The sequence below is a fragment of the Triturus cristatus genome, chromosome 4_2 (genome assembly GCF_964204655.1).
Source record: "Triturus cristatus chromosome 4_2, aTriCri1.1, whole genome shotgun sequence".
NCBI classification, from domain to species: Eukaryota; Metazoa; Chordata; class Amphibia; order Caudata; family Salamandridae; genus Triturus; species Triturus cristatus.
The window spans coordinates 393718612-393732287 of NC_140586.1; positions in this window are offsets into that span (position 1 = coordinate 393718612).

Below are 13676 nucleotides of genomic sequence, written 5' to 3' on the forward strand. Positions count from 1 at the left end.
TATAGCTTTTTTGTTGGCTTTTCTTTTCTTTGCTCATGAGTCACTATGACGAGTTCTATGGGCTTATCGTGACAATGTACAGTCACTTGTGCATTTAAGAAGAATAGTATCACCACTATGGTGTGAGTATTGAGTTTATGGAAAGAAAAATAATTATAATAATTAGTATATGTAACTGTGTGTATATGTTTTGGCCAAATGTCACTATGACGCAAATAGTGTTATTTACTGTTTGAGCACTTTTAAAAAAAGCTGAGAGGTGGCCACCTAAACCGTGATCCCTGTGGCTTTTGGTTGGCTTTCCTTTGCTTAGGAGTCACTATGACGAGTTCCATGTGCTTATTTTGACAATGTATTTGTGCATTTATGCTGCAAACAAACAACAAAAACAAAAAAATAACAATTGATGCTGTGCTTTTTCTTCACTTTGCCACTTGGTTTCATTGTTTTGCTTCACTATGCATAGTAGTATGTACCTACTAAAAGATGGCCGCCATAGACACTCATGTATATACGACTGAGATCTGAAGTCCTATGACTATGTCTACTATATGTATTTACTTATAGAGGATTGTGTTTGAATGTATCACTGTGTGACCAAGGGAGTGCGACTCCCGAAACGCGTAACAGTGTGAATTAAACTCGTTACTCGTTACTGCTACTGAGAGTGCGTTGCTTATTTGCGGATATATTTGGATATATATATATATATATATATATATATATATATATATATATATATATATATATATATATATATATATATATATATTCACTTAAAAAACCATAGGTTTCACACAAGTTATAGTTAGCTGTACATTTCACTCGTAAAAAAACCAATGAAATTCCACGTTATAGTTAGATCAGGTAACTATAACTTGGGCGCCCACAATAAATTGCTGATGACGTCACATATTACATCACTTATGACATGGTCAGTGACATCACTAATGACATCAATGATGACATCTGAAATGACACATTGTGCATTGCGGTCGCGCAAGTTATAGTTACCTGATCTAACTATAACGTGGAATTTCATTGGTTTTTTACGAGTGAAATGTACAGCTAACTATAACTTGTGTGAAACCTATGGTTTTTTAAGTGAATTTGCAAGGTTTTTTAAATGCTAATTCCTAACTATAACGTGTGTGAAACCTATGGTTTTTTCAGTGAATTTGTACGGTTTTTTAAATGCTAAGTTATGTATTTATTTTTAATTTTTGCACGCATTTCGTACCGTGCACGCCTCGCCATTTTTTACAAAATATCAAATGTTTTTTTCTCCCTTGGGGGTCCTTAGATTTATATATTAAATGTGATTGTTAATTCTTTTTATTTTTTTTTACCATACGCGTACGGTAAGCTTACCGTACGCGCACTCCGCGATTTTTAAAAAAAATTATTACATTTATTTTTCATACTTTTTGGTCCTTCGTGAACCCCCTGACGAACGCTAGGGGGTCTGCAACTCTCTTCGTTGCCCCCTTTTCATGTTATCAACCTTTGTTTTTCAGTGCGAGAGACAGAAAATGGTGGCCGATACTTTCTGATTTCGACCGATTCGAAAGTTTACAGTCATGTAACCACCAATCAGAATTGAGCTCGCGCACGGCACCGTACGCGTACGGTAAGCTTACCGTAAGCGCACGGAGTGCGCTTACAGATATATATATTGATTTAAATGCTATTTTCTCAGGACCTACTGAACAGATTTACACCAGACCTGCAAACGGCACATCCCTGACCTGAGGACTACCTCTCTGCCCAATTTCAAGTAATTCTGTTCAGCCGTTCGGGCTGTAGCTCGGACTAAAGGTCCTATGGGAAAATGCATGGGGAAAACGCATTTTGGGACCCCCTTTTTTCTCAGCCCCCGCTTGACGAATCCCCCCGAGACTTTCAGGGTAGGAGCGGAGCGTAGCGCCCCATTAGTTTTGAAAATTGCACGAGGATTCGTCAACCGGCGCCAAAGTTATTCCAAATACAATGTTGCGGATTTCCTATGAAAACACGGTCCTAACTATAACTATCTACTGGCGACCGCCAGTAGATAATATATATATATATATATATATATATATATATATATATATATATATATATATATATATATATATATATATCACCTACTGGCGGTCGCCAGTAGGTAGTTATAGTTAGGACCTATTTTCCATAGGAAATCCGCAACATTCTATTCCCAATAAGTCTGGCGCCGGTTGACAAATCTTCGCAAAATTTTCGAAACTTTTGGCCAGCTCCGGTCCGCTTCTATGCTGAAAGTTTTGTGGTGATTCGTCAAGCGGGGGCTGAGAAAAAAGGGGGGTCCCAAAACGCATTTTCGCCATGCAATTTCCCATAGGACCTGTTGACGCAGCTACAGCCCGAACTGCTGAACGGAATTACACCAAATTTGGCAGAAAGGTAGACCTTGGTTCAGAGTCGTGCCTTTTGCTTAAATGGTGTAAATCCGTTCAGTAGTTCCTGAGAAAATCAAAAGTAAAATCACATATATATCTGGGCGGAGCCTAACCACACATCTCATCGTGAGATCTTCATCCAAGAAGTGTTGGCAGCCATCTTGGGACCAATATACATGATAGCACCTCATTAAAAAGCATTGCAGTTAATAGAAGGTTTTAAGACTTTAGTTACATTATAAATTATTTGTTGATGGTACCATACTCATTTTAGGAATTGTGGTATGTTCTAAGGTGATTTTACCATGTGAAAAAGCCTTCTGCTGGGATATCATGAATCATGTTTGAGAGAAAACTATTTTCACATGCTTTTCCCACAGAGGTTTGGAAGGTGATCTATAAGCTAAACTGAGAGCATATTTTCTGTAAATTCACATCATCTTTCTTAGTCATGTGAGAATGAAGTCTGACATTCTCAGTAAAACATGTACATCCAACAAGGGCAGAGACTGTCAGTTGATTTCTTTGTGTTCTACTGCAGCTTCCCGGAGTGTTCCAAAGAACAACTAGAGAGCTAACACTCCTACTTATGATAAACGTATGGCACACCTGAAGCCATCTTGATTGGAATAAAGTGGTAACTCTTAAAACATTTAATTTAAAAAGGAACAAAATGAGGGGGTTCATTTTACCATAGAATGTATGATTAGTGCTGCAGAAAGAAAAATTAGGACACATTTTGATTGACTTCTCAAATCCTCTTCTATTTCATTAAACAATTCTGACATGCAGACTGAAACATGCACTTTCAATACCAGCAGCAGACTTCCCTGGTGAGCAGTAGCTTTACTACAGTGATCTAATGAGCAACTAGAGTGCTAACATTCTGAATTTATGGCAAATGTGTGACACATCTGAATGCCTTCTTCATTGAATCAAAGTAAAAAATTGACAGTATGCCTACTGAGGAGACTGTAGTAAATGAGGAAAATTGGAAACTTCATAACAAGTCTCCCAAGATGGCCACTAGAGACAAAAGAGCCCAAATGTAGCACAAATATCACCGAGATGTAGCCCAAGTATAGCCCAATGACAGAAATCCCAGAGTGTTTTAAAGAACAACTAGAGCGCTAACAGTCTTACATATGACAAAAGTATGGCACACCTGAAGCCATCTTGATTGGAATAAAGTGGTAACACTTAAAACATTTAATTTGTAAATGAACAAAATGAGGGGGTTCATTTTGCCATAGAAATTATGATTAGTGCGGCTGAAAGAAAAATTAGGGCACATTTTGACTTCTCAAATCCTCTTCTATTTCATTAAAAAGTTCTGACATGCAGACTGAAACATGCACTTTGAATACCAGCAGCAGACTTCCCTGGTGAGCAGTAGCTTTACTACAGTGATCTAATGAGGAACTAGAGTACTACCATTCAGAATTTATGGCAAATGTGTCACATCTGAATGCCTTCTTGATGGAACCAAAGTAAACAAGCACTGAAAATGCAATAGGTCTCTCCCTCGTTTAAGTTAAAGCAATTCTGTTTGCTATTAGGTGGCTTTTTAGCTTTGCTTTTATTAGTGTTTTTCCCAATTTCATCTACATAACATGCATATATGTATATGTATGCATGCATTTATATTTGTATTTATATAGATATGCACATTATATATATGTTTATATATGTATGTATATATAAACATACATATATAAATGCGTATGCATATATGTGCATATGTGTGCATGTAGAGAGAGGTAGAGAGAGGTAGAGAGGTAGAGGTGTAGAGGTAGAGACGTAGAGGTAGAGAGGTAGAGGTAGAGAGGTAGAGAGTAGAAGAGAGAGAGGTAGAGAGGTAGAGAGAGTAGCAGAGAGTGAGTAGGAGAGAGTAGTAGAGTGAGTAGTAGATAGTGAGTAGTAGAGAGTAGTAGAGAGTGAGAAGTAGACAGTAGTAGAGAGTAGTAAAGAGTGAGTAGTAGAGTGAGTAGTAGAGAGTAGTAGAGAGTGAGTAGTAGAGAGTAGTAGAGAGTGAGTATTAGAGAGTGAGTAGTAGAGAGTAGTAGAGAGTGAGTATTAGAGAGTGAGTAGTAGAGAGTAGTAGAGAGTGAGTAGTGGAGACTGAGTAGCAGAGAGAGAGTAGTAGAGAATGAGTAGTAGAGAATGAGTAGTAGAGTGAGTAGTAGAGAGTAGTAGAGAGAGAGTAGTAGAGAGTGAGTAGTAGAGAGTAGTAGAGAGTACTAGAGAGAGAGTAGTAGAGAGTGAGTAGTAGAGAGTGAGTAGTAGAGAGAGAGTAGTAGAGAGTGAGTAGTAGAGAGTAGTAGAGAGTGATTAGTAGAGAGTAGTGGAGTAGTAGAGAGTAGTAGAGAGTGAGTAGTTGAGTGAGTAGTAGGGAGTAGTAGAGAGTGAGTAGTAAAGTGAGTAGTAGAGTGAGTAGTAGAGAGCAAGTAGTAGAGAGTGTGTAGTAGAGCGAGAGTAGTAGAGAGTAGTAGAGAGTGAGTAGTAGAGAGAGTAGTAGAGAGTAGTATAGTAGTAGAGAGTGAGTAGTAGAGAGTGAGTAGTAGAGAGTAGTAGAGAGTGAGTAGCAGAGAGAGTAGTAGAGAGTAGTAGAGTAGTAGAGAGTGAGTAGTAGAGTGAGTAGTAGAGAGTAGTAGAGAGCGAGTAGTATAGAGTGAGTAGTGGAGAGTGAGTAGTAGAGAGTAGTAGAGCATGAGTAGTAGAGAGTGAGTTATAGAGAGTAGTAGAGTGAGTAGTAGAGAGTAGTAGAGAGTGAGTAGTAGAGAGAGTAGTAGAGAGTGAGTAGTTGAGAGTGAGTAGTAGAGAGTGAGTAGTAGAGAGTAGTAGAGAGTAGTAGAGTAGTAGAGAGTGAGTAGTAGAGAGTGAGTAGTAGAGAGTAGTTGAGTGAGTAGTAGAGAGGGAGTCGTAGAGAGAGTAGTAGAGAGTAGTAGAGAGTGAGTAGTAGAGTAGTAGAGAGTGAGTGGTAGAGAGTAGTAGAGAGCAGTAGGGTGAGTAGTAGAGAGTAGTAGAGAGTGAGTAGTAGAGAGTGAGTAGTAGAGAGTAGTAGTATAGGGTAGTAGAGAGTAGTAGAGAGAGTAGTAGAGAGAGAGTAGTAGAGAGTGAGTAGTAGAAAGTAGTAGCGAGTGAGTAGTAGAGAGTGTGTAGTTTAATTTAAAAGGAACACAATGAGGAGGTTTATTTTGCCATAGAAATTATGATTAGGGCGGAAAAAAGAAAATTAGGGCACATTTTGAGTGACTTCTCAAATCCTCTTCTATTTCATTAAAAAATTCTGACATGCAGACTGAAACATGCACTTTCAATACCAGTAGCATACTTCCCTGGTGAGCAGTAGCTTTACTACAGTGATCTAATAAGCAACTAGATTGCTCATATTCCGAATTTATGGCAAATGTGTGACACTTCTGAATGCCTTCTTGATGGAATGAAAGTAAAAATCCTGAAAGTATTTCCTACTGAGGAGACTGTTGTAAATGAGGAAATTAGGAAACTTCAAAACAAATAAGTTTCCCAAGATGGCCACCAGAGACAAAAGAGCCCAAATGTAGCACAAATATCACCGAGATGTAGCCCAAGTATAGCCCAATGACAGAATGTCCCAGAGTGTTTTAAAGAACAACTAGAGTGCTAACAGTCTTACTTATGACAAAAGTATGGCACACCTGATGCCATCTTGATTGGAATAAAGTGGCAACACTTAAAACATTTAATTTGCAAAGGAACAAAATGCGGGGGTTCATTTTGCCATAGAAATTATGATTAGTGCTGCAGAAAGAAAGATTAGGGCACATTTTGACTTCTCAAATCCTCTTCCATTTCATTAAAAAATTCTGACATGCAGACTGAAACATGCACTTTGAATACCAGCAGCAGACTTCCCTGGTGAGCAGTAGCTTTACTACAGTGATCTAATGAGCAACTAGAGTGCTACCATTCAGAATTTATGGAAAATGTGTGACACATCTGAATGCCTTCTTGATGGAATCAAAGTAAACAAGCATTGAAAATGCAATAGGTCTCCCCCTTGTTTAAGTTAAAGCAATTCTGTTTGTAATTAGGTGGCTTTTTAGCTTTGCTTGTATTAGAGTTTTTCAAACTTTCATGTACATACCATGCATATGTATGCATATATGTATATGTATATGTTAGCATGCATTTATATTTATATAGATATGCAGATTATATGTATATGTTTATATATGTATATATATATATACACAAACATATATAAATACATATGCATATATATGCATATATATATGTGCACATGTGTGCATGTACAGAGAGGTAGAGAGGTAGAGGTGTATAGGTAGAGGTGTAGAGGTAGAGAGGTAGAGGTAGAGAGGTAGAGAGTAGTAGAGAGAGAGGTAGAGAGAGGTAGAGAGGTAGAGAGTAGAGAGCGAGTAATCGAGAGTAGAGAGTGAGTAGTAGAGAGTAGTAGAGAAAGTATCAGAGAGTGAGTAGTAGAGAGTAGTAGAGTGAGTAGTAGAGAGTGAGTAGTAGAGAGTGAGTATTAGAGAGTGAGTAGTAGAGAGTAGTAGAGAGTGAGTAGTAGAGTGAGTAGTAGAGAGTAGTAGAGAGTGAGTAGTAGAGAGTGAGTAGTAGAGAGTAGTAGAGAGTGAGTAGCAGAGAGAGAGTATTAGAGAGTAGTAGAGAGTGAGTAGCAGAGTGAGTAGTAGAGAGTAGTAGAGAGAGAGTAGTAGAGAGTGAGTAGTAGAGAGTAGTAGAGAGTGAGTAGTAGAGAGTAGTAGAGAGAGAGTAGTAGAGAGTGAGTAGTAGAGAGTAGTAGAGAGTGAGTAGTAGAGAGAGAGTAGTAGAGAGTAGTAGAGAAGTAGAGAGTGAGTAGCAGAGAGTGAGTAGTAGAGAGTAGCGGAGTAGTAGAGAGTGAGTAGTAGAGAGTAGTATAGAGTGAGTAGTAGAGTGAGTACTAGAGAGTAGTAGAGAGCGAGTAGCAGAGAGCAAGTAGTAGAGAGTGTGTAGTAGAGAATGAGTAGTAGAGAGAAGTAGAGAGTGAGTAGTAGAGAGAGTAGTAGAGAGTGAGAAGTAGAGAGAATAGTAGAGTATTAGAGAGTGAGTAGTAGATGAGTAGTAGAGAGTAGTTGAGAGCGAGTAGTAGAGAATGAGTAGTGGATAGTGAGCTGTAGAGAGTAGTAGAGAGTGAGTAGTAGAGAGTGAGTAGTACAGAGTGATTAGTAGAGCGTAGTAGAGAGTGAGTAGTAGAGAGTGAGTAGTAGAGAGTGAGTAGTAGGGAGAGAGTAGTAGCGATTGAGTAGTAGAGTAGTAGAGAGTGAGTGGTAGAGAGTAGGAGAGAGTAGTAGAGTGAGTAGTAGAGAATAGTAGAGAGTGAGTAGTAGAGCGAGTAGTAGAGAATAGTAGAGTAGTAGAGAGTGAGTAGTAGAGAGTGAGTAGCAGAGAGAGTAGTAGAGAGTAGTAGAAAGTGAGTAGTAGAGAGTGAGTAGTAGAGAGTAGTAGAGAGCGGGTAGTAGAGAGTGAGTAGTGGAGAGTGAGTAGTAGAGAGCAAGTAGTAGAGAGTGAGTAGTAGAGAGTGAATATTAGAGAGTGAGTAGTAGAGAGAGAGTAGTAGAGAGTGAGTAGTAGAGAGTAGTAGAGTGAGTAGTAGAGAGTGAGTAGTAGAGAGTAGTAGAGAGAGAGTAGTAGAGAGTGAGTAGAGAGAGAGTAGTAGAGTAGTAGAGAGTGAGTGGTAGAGAGCAGCAGAGAGTAGTAGAGTGAGTAGTAGAGAGTAGTAGAGAGTGAGTAGTAGAGAGTGAATAATAGAGAGTAGTAGTACAGAATAGTAGAGAGAGAGAGTAGTAGAGAGTGTAGTAGAGAGTGAGTAGTAGAGAGTAGTAGCGAGTGAGTAGTAGATAACAGTAGAGAGTGCGTAGTAGAGTAGTAGAGAGTGAGTGGTAGAGAGTAGTAGAAAGTAGTAGAGTGAGTAGTAGAGAGTGATTAGTAGAGAGTGAATAGTAGAGAGTGAGTAGTAGAGAGAGTAGTAGTAGACAGTGAGTAGTAGAGAGTAGTAGAGCGTGAGTAGTAGAGAGTGAGTAGTAGAGAGTGAGTAGTAGAGAGTAGTAGCGAGTGAGTAGTAGAGAGTGAGTAGTAGAGTAGTAGAGAGTGAGTAGTTGAGAGTGAGTAGTAGAGAGTGAGTAGTAGAGAGTAGTAGAGAGTTAGGAGTAGAGAGTGAGTAGTAGAGAGAGAGAAGTAGAGAGTAGTAGAGAGTCAGTAGTAGAGTAGTAGAGAGTAGTCAGTCAGTGTCAGTGAGTCAGTGTCAGTCAGTCAGTCAGTGTCAGTCAATCAGTGTCAGTCAGTCAGTCAGTGTCAGTCAATCAGTGTCAGTCAGTGTCAGTCAATCTGTGTCAGTCATTGTCAATCAGTCAGTGTCAGTCAGTCAGTGTCAGTCAGTCAGTGTCAGCTAGAGCAGCTCTGATGACCTGGTTCTCTGGCTCTAAAGCAGCTCTGCTGACCTGGTTCTCTCTCTCTAAAGCAGCTCTGCTCACCTGGTTTCTCTGGCTCTACAGCAGGTCTGCTGCCCTGGTTCTCTGGCTCTACAACAGCTCTGCTGACCTGGTTCTCTGGCTCTAAAGCAGCTCCGTTGACCCAGTTCTATGGCTCTGAATCAGTTCTGCTGACATGGTTCTCTGGCTCTAGAGCAGCTCTGCTGACCTGGTTCTCTGGCTCTGCAGCAGCTCTGCAGACCTGGTTCTCTGGCTAAGGGGAGCAGCTCTGTTGACCTGGTTCTTAGGCTCTAGAGCAGCTCTACTGACCTGGTTCTCTGGCTCTAAAGCAGCTCTGCTGACCTGGTTCTATGGCTCTAAAGCAGCTCTGCTGATTTGGTTCTCTGGCTCTAGAGTAGCTCTGTTGGCCTAGTTCTCTGGCTCTAAAGCAGCTCTGCTGACCTGGTTCTCTCCCTCTAAAGCAGCTCTGCTGACCTGGTTTCTCTAGCTCTACAGCAGCTCTGCTGACCTAGTTCTCTGGCTCTAGAGCAGCTCTGCTGACCTAGTTCTTAGGCTCTAGAACAGCTCTGCTGACCTGGTTCTCTGGCTCTACAGCAGCTCTGCTGACCTGGTTTTCTGCAGTCATGATGCACGCACCCGACTTCGCGAAAATATATTTAAAAATAATATTAGTTTGTTATAAGTACAAATACATTATTTTGATGAATATCTTACATAATCTCTTGCCTTAATATGTATATTAAAGACACATATCATTTTAGAACATACATTTTTTTTGCGGGAGTCGCGCACCCAGCACGCCCCAGCACGTATATGATGTCACGCGGGACCCGCAACCGGGCAAACATCTTGTACCGTAATGCGCATGTGTCGCGAATGTTCGGGAGCAGAAGTTGCAGACTGGTCACATACCAATCGTGCATATCACGCGATATTAAATGTATATGATGTAACTGAAAAACACGCAGCCGTCGCACACCATACGCGGATCCTTCATGACTTTTCTAAAATGGCGTCTAGAATGCGCGCACCCACCGTGATGTGAACACTTTGAGTGCGTGACTCCGAAAAAAAATTGAATTTTTTTTAAAGAAAATAATATAAATATATTAAAATAAAAAATGAAAACAAGAAAATTTATCAATATTTCAGTTTTAATTAAAAACATTTTTTTTGCAATTTTCAGAAAAATATATAATGTTATTTAATGAATAAAATATTTATAAATAAACAGTTAAAAAACTGTAGAAAATCAGTACAAAAAATAGATATAACTACTATCACACTTAAAAGTTAGCATTTAAAAAACCTTTGAAATGCACTGAAAAAAAACATAGGTTTCAGAGACGTTATAGTTAGAAATTAGCATTTAAAAAACCTTAGAAATTCACAGAAAAAAACATAGGTTTCAGGGGTGTTATAGTTAGCTGCCCATTTCACTCATACAAAACCATAGAAATTCCTCCATTATAGTTAGTTCTGCTAACTATAACTCACGCGCCCGCAATGCACTGCTGATGATGTCACATATTGCATGCAGCCATTTAAAGCATCGGGTGCCGGTATTGAAGGAGTAAACAGCTGGTGCGGTATGCTGCCGCCTTGCACCGCAATCCACTTGGGTTTTATTTTTTACATGAACTTGACTGAACGGCAGCTCACTTGAGGATACCGAGACACTACGAATACCACAGGCCACTGGGGTGGCCACACCCACTGAGGCGGAGGATATTAGACCTATTGTGGTGCCAAGAACATTGCCGCTCATTCTGTGTTCAAGCCTCGAGCCCCAGAAGAAGTGAGAGATCACGAAACGCGTCGGGCAGGATGGTTGACTTTCGTGGGCCTGGCTGTTTCCCCGCATCGCTTCCTTCAATAAAATTGTGTCAGATACTTACCTGATGTTGGGCCTTTTCTACAGCAGGCAACTTTGTTGGTTGATATATATATATATATATATATATATATATATATATATATATACACATATATGCAAAAATATTTTACATGTGATCAAGGTCCTTCTTGGACCGAAACGCGTAATGGCCGACATTAAACAGCTATCGTAAGCACAAAAAATCGGGTCCGTGTCTGCTTGCAGAGAAAAGGAAAATCGACCGAAGGTTGTTTTGGGGAAAAGCAGTTACTTATATATATATATATATATATATATATATATATATATATATATATATTATCTACTGGTCGCCAGTAGATAGTTATAGTTAGGACCGTGTTTCCATAGGAAATCTGCAACATTCTATTTGGAATAACTTTGGCGCCGATTGACGAATCCCCGCGAAATGTTCAAAATAGGTGGGGCTCTCCGCTCCGCTCCTTCCCTGAAAGTCTCGGGGGGATTCGTCAAGTGGGGGCTGAGAAAAAGGGGGGGTCCCAAAACGCGTTTTCCCCATGCATTTTTCCATAGGACCTTTAGTCCAAGCTACAGCCCGAACGGCTGAACAGAATTACTTGAAATTTGGCAGAGAGGTAGTCCTCAGTTCAGGGATGTGCCTTTTGCAGGTCTGGTGTAAATCTGTTCATTAGTTCCTGAGAAAATTGCAGTTAAAAGCATATATATATCTATAAGCGCACCGTGCGCGTACAGTGAGCATACCGTACGTGCACGGTGACGCAATTCTGATTGGTTGTTAGATGTCAGTAAACATTCGAATCGGTCGAAATCAGGAAGTGTCGGCCGCCATTTTGTCTCTCGCAGTCTGAGGCAACGAAAAACAAAGGGGGAAAACGTGACAATGCAGACATTCTCCCCCAGTCTTAACCCAGATCTCTTGACTGGGGGAGAATGTCTGCATTGTCAGCATTCCGTCCATCATTTGTTTCTTGTAACGCTTTTCGCCCTTAGTGGGATGGGTATTCCCAGACGTGGGACCCGTGCTCACTACGCCACTGGAGTCAAGCTATCCTGGCTGATGACGGCTGATAGCCAGAAACCGGTCCTAGGATGCTTGATTCCGGTCCAGGGAAGACATGGCTTGTCAGTTCGGGCTGGACTGTTCCCATGAGGCACAGGGTCAAGACTGATTTGCATATGACCATGTCTGAACTGGGGTGGCGTAGTGGGCAAAAGAACGATGGATTTAACCCAGATCTCTTGACTGGGGGAGAATGTCTGCATTGTCAGCATTCCGTCCATCATTTGTTTCTTGTAACGCTTTTCGCCATTAGTGGGATGGGTATTCCCAGACGTGGGACCCGTGCTCACTACGCCACTGGAGTCAAGCTATCCTGGCTGATGACGGCTGATAGCCAGAAACCGGTCCTAGGATGCTTGATTCCGGTCCAGGGAAGACATGGCTTGGCAGTTCGGGCTGGACTGTTCCCATGAGGCACAGGGTCAAGACTGATTTGCATATGACCATGTCTGAACTGGGGTGGCGTAGTGGGCAAAAGAACGATGGATTTAACCCAGATCTCTTGACTGGGGGAGAATGTCTGCATTGTCAGCATTCCGTCCATCATTTGTTTCTTGTAACGCTTTTCGCCTTTAGTGGGATGGGTATTCCCAGACGTGGGACCCGTGCTCACTACGCCACTGGAGTCAAGCTATCCTGGCTGATGACGGCTGATAGCCAGAAACCGGTCCTAGGATGCTTGATTCCGGTCCAGGGAAGACATGGCTTGGCAGTTCGGGCTGGACTGTTCCCATGAGGCTCAGGGTCAAGACTGATTTGCATATGACCATGTCTGAACTGGGGTGGCGTAGTGGGCAAAAGAACGATGGATTTAACCCAGATCTCTTGACTGGGGGAGAATGTCTGCATTGTCAGCATTCCGTCCATCATTTGTTTCTTGTAACGCTTTTCGCCCTTAGTGGGATGGGTATTCCCAGACGTGGGACCCGTGCTCACTACGCCACTGGAGTCAAGCTATCCTGGCTGATGACGGCTGATAGCCAGAAACCGGTCCTAGGATGCTTGATTCCGGTCCAGGGAAGACATGGCTTGGCAGTTCGGGCTGGACTGTTCCCATGAGGCACAGGGTCAAGACTGATTTGCATATGACCATGTCTGAACTGGGGTGCCGTAGTGGGCAAAAGAACGATGGATTTAACCCAGATCTCTTGACTGGGGGAGAATGTCTGCATTGTCAGCATTCCGTCCATCATTTGTTTCTTGTAACGCTTTTCGCCCTTAGTGGGATGGGTATTCCCAGACGTGGGACCCGTGCTCACTACGCCACTGGAGTCAAGCTATCCTGGCTGATGACGGCTGATAGCCAGAAACCGGTCCTAGGATGCTTGATTCCGGTCCAGGGAAGACATGGCTTGGCAGTTCGGGCTGGACTGTTCCCATGAGGCACAGGGTCAAGACTGATTTGCATATGACCATGTCTGAACTGGGGTGGCGTAGTGGGCAAAAGAACGATGGATTTAACCCAGATCTCTTGACTGGGGGAGAATGTCTGCATTGTCAGCATTCCGTCCATCATTTGTTTCTTGTAACGCTTTTCGCCATTAGTGGGATGGGTATTCCCAGACGTGGGACCCGTGCTCACTACGCCACTGGAGTCAAGCTATCCTGGCTGATGACGGCTGATAGCCAGAAACCGGTCCTAGGATGCTTGATTCCGGTCCAGGGAAGACATGGCTTGGCAGTTCGGGCTGGACTGTTCCCATGAGGCACAGGGTCAAGACTGATTTGCATATGACCATGTCTGAACTGGGGTGGCGTAGTGGGCAAAAGAACGATGGATTTAACCCAGATCTCTTGACTGGGGGAGAATGTCTGCATTGTCAGCATTCCGTCCATCATTTGTTTCT